The sequence below is a fragment of the Gastrolobium bilobum genome, unplaced genomic scaffold (assembly GCF_033153095.1).
Source record: "Gastrolobium bilobum isolate Gb01-03AN ecotype WA unplaced genomic scaffold, APGP_CSIRO_Gbil_v1 utg15030, whole genome shotgun sequence".
Taxonomy (NCBI): domain Eukaryota; kingdom Viridiplantae; phylum Streptophyta; class Magnoliopsida; order Fabales; family Fabaceae; genus Gastrolobium; species Gastrolobium bilobum.
Genome location: NW_026897079.1, coordinates 276,441 through 287,566, shown reverse-complemented (window position 1 = coordinate 287,566; position 11,126 = coordinate 276,441). Strand labels below are relative to the sequence as shown.

The 11,126-nt window shown below is 32.2% G+C and overlaps 1 pseudogene; it reads left to right on the top strand.

Annotated features, from left to right (window-relative positions):
- The first annotated feature begins 2,810 nt into the window (after positions 1-2,810).
- On the top strand, positions 2,811-10,673 carry LOC133303930 (uncharacterized; annotated as a pseudogene).
- The last annotated feature ends 453 nt before the right edge of the window (positions 10,674-11,126 follow it).

Sequence of the window (11,126 nt, the reverse complement as noted above, 5' to 3'; positions counted from 1 at the left end):
TAATGTTGACAAAATAATGTTATATGTGCGAGAAGATGATGCTTGCATTTTCATAAATACATTTGAATAAAGATTCTCCTGAGGACATACTTTGCCTCTTTATATTTTGCATCTCAGTGTACAATGCCTTCACAAGATAGAACATATTTTCTAAAAATTATTAAACAACAGCAATTAATATTAGTATTGACGTCATGCAAGAATTCATGTACATGTCATAATAAGCGACATTTCATATTTCTTTTAAATTATGAATATAAAATATAAACAACATGAAAATGGTTTTACAAGCAAGTAACACAAAATCAAACTATATATTTATTAAATTTTTATTACGATTGATAACAAAAATTTTATCTACAATTAAAAAAGGTAGATAATAACAATTGATATCAAATAACAATTTAAGTAATAGTAACATCAACATAGTTTCTATTAGTATATTTTATAGGGTAAATGTAGACCTTACACTGAGAAAGTGTACTATCAAATTTCAGCACTGCTATTTATCATTCCAATAAACGTTTAAAACAATATTTATGAGGCTCATTCAAACTTTTGGTTTTCTTCTCTGTTTTTTTCTCAAAGTCGTGGATTTGCTGATTGAGTCTAAGTGGAAGCCATGCTATTGTCGTTATTAGTTATTAATATATGGTAGTTATACAATTGGGATAAATATTTCTCGCAACCTAAGTTTTCTTTGACAACTTATTTCTGACGATAGTAGTACAAACAAAGACCTTGGAAATGTTCTTGAAGTCATTCAAACTATTTCAATGCATGAAAAGAAATAACGAAAAAACCATAAGGGATTGGTATTGAACTTTTGCATTACACTTTTCTACAACTATTCAATTTCTGCCACAAGCATCTCATGCATTGTAACATTAAACAGAAAATTTTAAGTCCTATAATTGTTTATGATTTCCAGGTAGTCATTGTCTGATCTGATTATTGTAGGCAAATATATTCCAGCTTTAATACTGCATTTGCATAATCAACAAAGGCCATTGAGCACCAAATAAAAATGGGGCTAAAAAGTTTTTTACACAAAATAGTTGACAACATGATTTGTACAAGTTATTAATTAAACCCCTTTAACCATTTTTTGGTCTTCATCTATGATGACATTAAGAAAGTAAAAGATGAAAACCTACACTTCACTTTCTCTACAAGAACTAACCATATATCAACCGCAGCATTGAAAATGAGATGGAACTAACCATGCTTACAGGATTTAGTCTTCTACTGGATTTTGGTATAATAGCCTACCTAACTAACTACATTTCACATTGTTAATTAAATTTTTAGTTACTATACAGTTTTATTTATTTTCTTTTTCACTGTCTCTTGGATTTTACTTCCATTTGTTGACTTTTTGAGAGTGAGCCTTGACACCTTTCCAATTTCTTCATTTTACTAATCTACAGACATGAATCAATATAAATTTTGGCGATCAAATTAAGACAAAGCTAGCTTATTTTGAACTTGTGTTTTGGGATTCAAAATTTCATAATGCATGTTCTATCAAATAGATCCAATAGGAAATTTGTTGTTGTCAAATATTTGAAGGTTATAGTTTCGTTAGCAATTTGTTGTTGTTGTCAAATAATTATTAATAATTATTTCTTCTATCAATCATACTTCTTTGTTTCATATATATTACCAATGATCAATTACATGCAGAATAAAACTACTGGGCACGTGTTACTGCAATTACATGCAAGGTGACATGTAATTGCAAGCAAAATGACATGTCTTATGATAATGAAACAAAGTTACATATTCATACATTTCCACGAATTAGGTCTTCAGTATTAAACAATGATTATGTAGGTAGTAGCTTCATGTTGTCATTGTTTCGGAATGGTAGGGGAAATTCTTACCATACTAACAGAACACTAATAATCATTTAATATAGTTTTAAACAGCTAAATTAAAAAAAAAAAACCTGCAACAACCTACACAACTTATTAAAAAGATATCGATATATGTTAACGTGACTTATAGAAGATGCATGTTAATGTGAATTTCATACATGAAAATGGGAAGGAAAATAAAAAGCACAGTATGGCAGCTTCACAATCCAACCTTCAGCTATTAATATTTTTATATCATCTTAAGAAAGTAGTAATTTATGGTTTTTAGATATCCCGTGTAATAAATAATTTGACTTTATTTATATAATTAATTAAAACATAATTAATATGAGGTGTATGTCTTCCAATTTTTTTTTGTGTTATCCACTTAGGTTCAATAGTAAACTCAATAAAATTATGCCATATGACACGGTAGCAAGAGACGAAAAATTTTTGGTATAACCAGAATTCCGAACTCGATATTTCTTTTTTCTTTTTACTCATGTTTTTTTTTATATTTCTTTAAATCCAAAAATTTTTAATAAAAAAACCCGCAACAACCTACACAACTTATTTAATGCTACTAATTCTAAAAATTATGTTACAGACAAATTCTTGGGACTCTGTCGTGCCTTCACTCATCCTCTAATGCCCCTTCATTTCCCACTTATGGAACAGACACTTTATTATTGACTAAGTTACATAACAAAGAACTGAAAAGTCACTTAATCTGCCGCACCAGACCTACAAAGAAGGTTTTAGCGCCAAAGTTATATAACAATGAACTGAAAAGACAGTAAATTTGCCAAAACAGAGGTATTTCAAATAAAGGTCAAATTATTACTAATTAATATATACAACAAAAGGGGAAGTGACTTTTCATTTTCTGACATAAACGATATTCATCTACTACATTCCTACCACCATCCCGTTGGATGATTGTTTGCCTCCATGGATCAATCAGTTAAGAAGAAAGTAGAAGGTTCGTTATTTCTCCTTTTTTATTTATGGTTTTGTTCAGTTCATTAAATCTTTAACAATGATTGGTTCTTGAATATATATATTACATATATGATTTCATTTTTGCAATCCTCATCTCATGTTTCATTACTGTGTTTATAATATCAGACTCAATACACGTATATGAAATGTATGATCTAATTTTATTTTAACTTACCTAGCAACTGAATTACTATTGCATATATTGGTTGAAAAGATACTTGCTCCAGTGTCACAAGTCTATCCTCAACAAAGGTCGATTAAAGTATGGAAAAACCATTACATTGAAATTAAGTTTTGAAATCTGAAGTCCCCAACACCATAATTACCGGAACCGTTTTGTATTATGCTCATTGCAATTACTAAGAGATTAGCTCATAAGACTGCCTAGGGCGCACCATAAATGTGAATAATGAATTTGCAAAACTTATCAATAACATTCTGCAATAAGGAATCAGATAAGATTAGCTGTTGGTGTTAGAAGGTCATAAGGCAAAGAATCTATCACCATCTATAGTAACATTTCAAAGAATGATTTCCTCCTACTAAATTAACAATTTCCCAAAATCTCTAATTATATTGAAAGATCAGATAACAACATAATAATAACACTACTAAAAAATCGTGTTTGTCTATAAGCTACAATCCTTAACCATTATACAAAAAACTAGATATTGAGTTCACTAAAGTAATGAAATGTTCCTATGTTGACTTCAGTGAAAAAAATCAGATCGATCTTTAGTTCAACTTAATTGAACCATAGTGTTCTTGCATAGCACCTGTGTCTTTTTTGGCTGATTTAATATTTCAGAAGTCTGTGTCTATTTTTTCCTTTTTTTTAATTGTGTATGTGACAATGTCTGTCTAAAGTCACTTTTTTTGTATGAATGAATGTTTGTTCGTCATGTAATGTGTCGTGAATTGTTGTTGTTATTATGGTAGATAATCCTATTTCGTTTTTTACTACATTATTTCCATGCAATGGTTTTTTACTTTTATCACTTTGCATAATTTATTTTGTTATTTTCTGCTTATAAGATATTACCATGAAACTGCAATATAAGGAGCTGGTTCTGTATTAAATTGTTTAATTTTAGCTATATGTTGCTACCAAATGGTTTATGCTCATTTAAATATTACATTCTTCTCTATCTTTTTATTGGTCATTTTTTTTTTTGCCATCAGACAATGTGTCTAAACTCACTTTTACTGTAGTTTTGTTTTGGTCAATCTAATCGGTTAAGAACTTCATTGCAGGGAAAGGAAAACAACAACAATATGTAAACCCATCCATTGACACATCAACTCCATTTCCAACATTGAATTCAATAGATTGTTCCATTGGTTATGCCTGCTCTATCTCATTATTATCATAGTAGTAGTATCACGCTGTAATATAACCCACTGTAATAAATTTATCTTGTTGTTTGCAGATGAATTCAGTGTCAATTTGTCGTCTGACAGTTTACTTTCCCAAACATCAAGTCAAATGCTTAATAAAGCATCTCTCAGGTAAAAAAACATTATTATGGATTTCCAATTTGTATATTATTCTAAATATATTAAAATTATTATAATATATTTCAATTTGTTTAAATAATTGCGTGAGTATCTTTTTATTTTTACTTATTTCCAGGAAAACTCATTCAAGAGAGAATATGCAAGGACCTAATTTGAATAAAACACCAAAGCTTATGCATTTTGCGCATGATGAAAACATGTTGCCTACATCATACAGCAGTGAACTTACACCATCTATAATGTCTGCTGCACTTACTGACATAAGAAATGGTATTATTACTTTATCAAATTGACTTTTTTGAGATTTGTTTGTATTGTGATTTTTCAAACAAATTTTATTATTGTTGAGTACTTTCATGTAATTATTCAAGCTAATTCCTCAAGTCAAAAAAAAGATGCAAGACTGTTAAGGAGGACTTTAATCTTAGAAAAGCGATCTGTGAAGTTAACACAAAATGTCTTTCATGGAAATGCTTCTATGAACATGGTGCCTATATCAAACAGTAGTGAAGTTACACCATCTAGAATGTCTGCAACACTTACCGACATAACAAATGGTATTATTTCTTTTATCAAATTGACTTTTTTGAGATTGGTTGTATTGTGATTTTCGAAACAAGTTTGATTCTTTTGAGTACTTTTATGAAATTATGAAAGCTCATTCCTCAAGTCAAAAAAAAGATGCAAGACTGTTAACGAGGACTTTAATCTTAGAAAAGCAATCTGCGAAGTTGACACAAAATGTCTTTCATGGAAATGCTTCTATGAACATGGTGCCTATATCAAAAAGCAGTGAACTTACACCATCTACAATGTCTTCAGGACTTACCAACATAACAAATGGTATTATTTCTTTTATCAAATTGACTTTTTTGAGATTTGGTTGTACTGTGATTTTCGAAACAAGTATGATTATTTTTGAGAACTTTCATGAAATTATGCAAGCTCATTCCTCAAGTCAAAAAAAAGATGCAAGACTGTTAAGGAGGACTTTAATCTTAGAAAAGCGATCTGCGAAGTTGACACAAAATGTCTTGCATAAAAATGCTTCTATGAACAGTAGTTGTCGTACCCAACTAGGTATGCTTCATTTTTTTAATCCAATATCAAGTATTTACATTATTAATATTGCATTAAACGTGCACTAATTGTTTTGGTTTTCGTACAAGGTGATAATTGCGAGGCGCCAACCAATGCGTTTGATGATAGAATTATCGAAAATAGTATAACCAATTCATCTACTCCTACATCAGATACAATGTATTCTATCTTTTGTACCTATGAATTTTGTATTTTTTTAAGACAATTTTGCTAACATTATTTTATTTATTTATTGTAGCCCTTCCATGAGTACGGTTAATCGTTCCAAGCTATTGGGAACTATTCGCTCACTTGAATCAAGCTTTAATAATGCTTCGGTTGAAGTCGATAAAGTCAACCACAGTCCTCCTATTAGCAATGGTTAGAAACACTTACATGCTACTTTATTTCTTGCATAACTTATAGACATGTCATATTTCTTTATTAATATCACTATATTCAAATAATTTATTATTCCAAGACTACATTATATGAAACATAATAATCTTTAATTGTTGGAAATTTGTTTGAATTGTGCAACACTAAATACTTTATTCATTGTTTTTAGATTATTCAGATATTGGTGATGCCACTTTCTCTTGTGTGCACTGTGGAGCATTGTTGTGGTACGCCGAAAGAAATAGAAAAAATAGACAAACTCAAAATCCAGAGTTTAGCCTATGTTGCATGAACGGCAAAGTCGATCTTCCTCTACTAAAAACAGCACCAGACACTTTGGTACAACTTCATAATAATGTTGATGAGAGAAGCAAGCATTTCTTACGTAATATTAGAGCTTACAACATGATTTTCTCATTCACTTCCTTCGGAGGCAAGGTTGATCGTTCTGTTAACAATGGAAGTACTCCTTATGTTTTAAGTTGGTGGACAAGTACATCACTTAGTGGGAAGTCTTCTTCCAGTGGACAATACTGCACCAAAGTTTGCTCAACTATACATATATGACACTGACAACGAAATGGATAATAGGATGAATTGTCTAGGGTATGTTCTTACATCTACATGTTGGTTTCCTTTTGATCAAGACTGTGAATAAATTTTATTCTAATTTTTGTAGGAACTGTGATAAAGCTGAAAATTTAGATACAGAAATTGTTTCTTCATTGCAAAAAATGGTGGATGACAACAACGTCATTGCACAATCATTTCGTTGTGCAAGAGATCGTTACAAAGAAGGAGATTTTAATGGACTAAAAATGAGGCTAATTCGAAAGAGGGATAAGGATGGCAGAACTTATAATCTTCCAACTGCATCAGAAATTGCTGCTTTGGTAGTTGGAGACATTGATAGTTCTATTGGTGATAGAGACATAATATTAGAAACTCAATCTGGAACATTGAAACGAATAGATGTGAAGCATCCTTTGTATCTCGCACTGCAATATCCATTGTTGTTTCCGTATGGTGAAGATGGGTATAGAGAAGATGTTAATTTCAAATCTTCGGAGCATTCAAATAAGAGGACTAGGACTACTGTAAGCATAAGGGAATATTTTTCCTTTAGACTGCAGAACAGGTTGGGGGAATCACAAATTCTTTTCCAATCCAAAAAGCTATTCCAACAATTTTTAGTCGATGCATACACAATGATTGAGTCTGAACGTTTAAATTTCATTAGATATAACCAATCAAAGCTTAGAGCTGATCTTTACAAGAATGTAAATGACGCTTTCCATCGAGGTGAGACTGAAGCTTGTGTGACAGGGAAACGTATAATAATTCCATCAAGCTTCACCGGAGGACCAAGGTACATGGCTGAGAACTGCAAAGATGCTTTTGCAATATGTCGATGGGCTGGATACCCTAGCCTCTTCATCACCATTACATGCAATCCTAAATGGCCAGAAATTATAAGATTCACAAAAGACAAAGGACTTAGACCAGAAGATCGTCCAGACATTCTTTGTAGAGTGTTCAAGATCAAGCTAGACCAATTCATGAACGATTTAACTAAAGGACATGCCTTGGGGAGAGTTAATGCATGTAAGCCTACTTCATTCCATTAATTTAATTATTTGTTAACCAACATGCTTTTCACATAATTTTTTAAAATTAATTTCTGATGCTTACGGATTTTTCTTTTATTACATTTGTGTTAGATGTATGTACTGTAGAATTTCAAAAACGAGGACTGCCTCATGCCCACATTCTTCTATTTCTACATCCGCATGATAAACCATCTACTGCAAGTGACATTGATTCCCTTATCTCTGCGGAAATTCCAAATCCAAATGATAATCCTGCACTTCATGAAGTTGTTAACAATTTTATGATACATGGTCCATGTGGTGTGGCAAACCTGAAATCCACTTGCATGCATGGTGGGAAGTGTACCAAACGTTTCCCCAAAAAATTCTTACCTGGAACTACAATTGATGAAGAAGGTTTTCCTCATTACAAAAGGAGAGATGATGGTATAACAGTAAACAAAAAAGGAGTACATCTCGATAGTCGGTATGTTGTCCCATATAATGCCAAATTGCTTTTGAAGTATCAAGCTCATATGAATGTAGAATATACTTGCCAGAGTATAGCTATAAAATATCTATTCAAGTACATTCACAAGGGCAACGACCGAGTTACAGCAACTTTTCACCATTCTCCTACAAACAGTCAAACAACGTCATCTACAGATGAAATCAAAATGTTTTATGACTGTAGGTATGAGCAAACTATTACATTGTCACTTCATCTAACTTTGTATGCAACAATGTTTTAATTACTAAATAATTCACTCTGTGTTCTAACTATTCTTAATGTAGATATATTTCTTCATGTGAAGCGGTTTGGAGAATCCTTGGCTTTGAGATTCATTCTAGATATCCTCCAGTACAAAGGCTGCCATTCCACCTTCCTGATCAAAAATCTGTTGTCTTTAAAGATGATAGCTCAATTTCTGAGGTTATGACAAATGCTATGGAGAAAAAATCAATGTTTGAAGCATGGATGGAGGCTAACAATAAGTATGAAGAAGGCAGAGATTTAACATATCCAGAATTTCCAACCAAATTTGTCTACCAAGAAAACAACCATGAATGGCATCCTAGAAAAAGAGGATTTTCTATTGGAAGATTAACTCATGTTCCGCCAAAGAATGGAGATGATTACTACCTAAGAATGTTGTTGAATACTCAAAAAGGTTGTAAAAATTATGAAGATTTGAGAACTGTTAATGGTGTCATTTTTCCTACATTCAAAGAAGCTTGCTATTCCTTAGGTTTCTTGGACGATGACAAAGAATACATTGATGCAATTAAAGAAGCAAGCTTTTGGGCATCCGGACATTATATAAGAAGACTGTTTGCTTTGCTGTTGTTTTGCAACAATATGAGTAGACCTAAATATGTATGGGAACAATGTTGGAAATTATTATCTGATGATATCTTATATCAGCAACGAAAGAACATGAACCGCCAAGGTATGTTTAAATTATTCATCCTTTGTTCTTTGAAAATATCAAAATTCCGTATATGAATATCTTGATTCCAAAATTTTCCATTATTTTTTATTTACTCATGATGGTATGCAGATTTGGTAATGACCGATGAACAGATTAAAAATGTTTCTCTTGCTGAAATTGAAAGTTTCTTACAGAGTAATGGGAAAAGTCTGTGTAATTATCCTACAATGCCATGTCCCACTGGTGAATCTGTACTTCATGTAACTAATAAGTTGATACTTGATGAGTTATCTTATGATAGAAGTTTATTGGCAAAAGAGCATCAACATTTACTTGCAAGCCTAACAGAAGAGCAGCGCAATGTGTACCACAGAATCATGGAAGCAACATCTGCAAATAAAGGTGGATTCTTTTTTCTATATGGTTTTGGAGGCACGGGAAAGACTTTTATATGGAAAACATTATCTGCTGCTTTCAGATCAATAGGAGAGATTGTTCTTAATGTTGCTTCAAGCGGAATTGCGTCATTATTATTACCTGGAGGGAGAACTGCTCATTCTAGGATGTGCATACCTATTGACATCAATGAAGATTCCACCTGCAACATTAAGCAGAATTCGCCTCAGGCTGAGTTACTGTCAAGAGCTAAATTAATCATTTGGGATGAAGCACCTATGGTTCATAAATTCTGTTTTGAAGCTTTGGATAGAACACTAAGAGACATTCTTCGTTTTTCAAATCAAAAAAGTTTTGAATCGCCGTTTGGTGGGAAAGTCGTTGTTCTAGGAGGTGATTTCAGACAGATCTTGCCCGTTATTCCTCACGGTGGAAGGCAAGAAATTGTACATGCAACAATAAATTCTTCACATCTATGGCATTATTGTCAAATGTTGACATTGACTAAAAACATGCGGCTGTATTCACAAGGTTCTAATAATGATGTCATGGAGATTAAAATGTTTTCTGAATGGCTTCTTGATGTTGGAGATGGCAAAGTTGGTGACAATCTTGATGGATACTCTACAATAAAAATCCCAGATGAAATCTTGATCAATGATTGCAATGATCCAATCTCTGCTTTAGTAGAATTTGCCTATCCAAATCTTTTGAAAAATATGCTTAATGTGTCTTTCTTCCAAGAACGGGCAATCTTAGCACCAACATTAGCGGATGTCTCCATGTTAAATGAGTACTTAATGTCAAAAATTTCAGAAGAAGAGAAGGTATACCTTAGTTTAGATAGTATTTGTAAAGCAGAAGGGAATAATAATGTTGAGGAAGAAGCATTTCCTCCAGAAATACTTAACACTTTCTCTGGAACTGGACTTCCTAACCATAAATTGACACTCAAGAAAGGAGTACCAGTGATGCTTCTGAGAAACATAGATCAATCAAGAGGCTTGTGCAATGGGACAAGATTGATTACTACAAAACTTGGTGAACATGTTATTGAGGGAAAAGTGGTTTCAGGAAATAACATAGGTGAGATGGTGTTGATTCCAAGGATGAATTTGAGTCCTTCAAATAACACATTCCCTGTAAAGTTTGAACGCAGGCAATTTCCATTGGTTATTTCCTTTGCCATGACAATAAACAAGAGTCAAGGTCAAACTTTATCTCATGTAGGAATTTATCTTCCAAGACCAGTTTTTACTCATGGCCAATTGTATGTGGCTCTCTCCAGGGTGAAAAGTAAGAAGGGATTAAAGCTTCTCATACTTGACGATCATGGCTCAGTTGCAAAGGAAACAACAAATATTGTATTCCAAGAAATTTTCCAAAGGTTGACATAAGTTAATGTGTCTTATTTGTAAAACTATTATACATTACTGCTGCACGAGATCTGACCATGTTTGAGGTAGCTACTTATATCTGTACCACTTAGGTTTTATCTCTTTTAAATATTATTGAAATTCCTCACTATAGATCATACCTGCTTACCTTAATCAATGGTTATGTTTTGGCAGAGAAAATTTTGTTGTTCATAATGATGTGCACAGAATGGAGACACAATATCTATCAGGGCTATTTATAACTCAACATGAGGCCGAGTTTAATTTAGGAGATTTAATTATGCATCAGAGTGCTGTTTGAAGTTTTGGAGAATTCTCAATTGTTGTTCATGATATATTTGAGAGCATTGTGACCTTATTATCTATTACTCATTTGAACATGTAAGTTTTTATTTTCTTACTATTTGTAATTATTTTATCTTTTTTGTCTGTGTTTATTATAATCTAAAGATT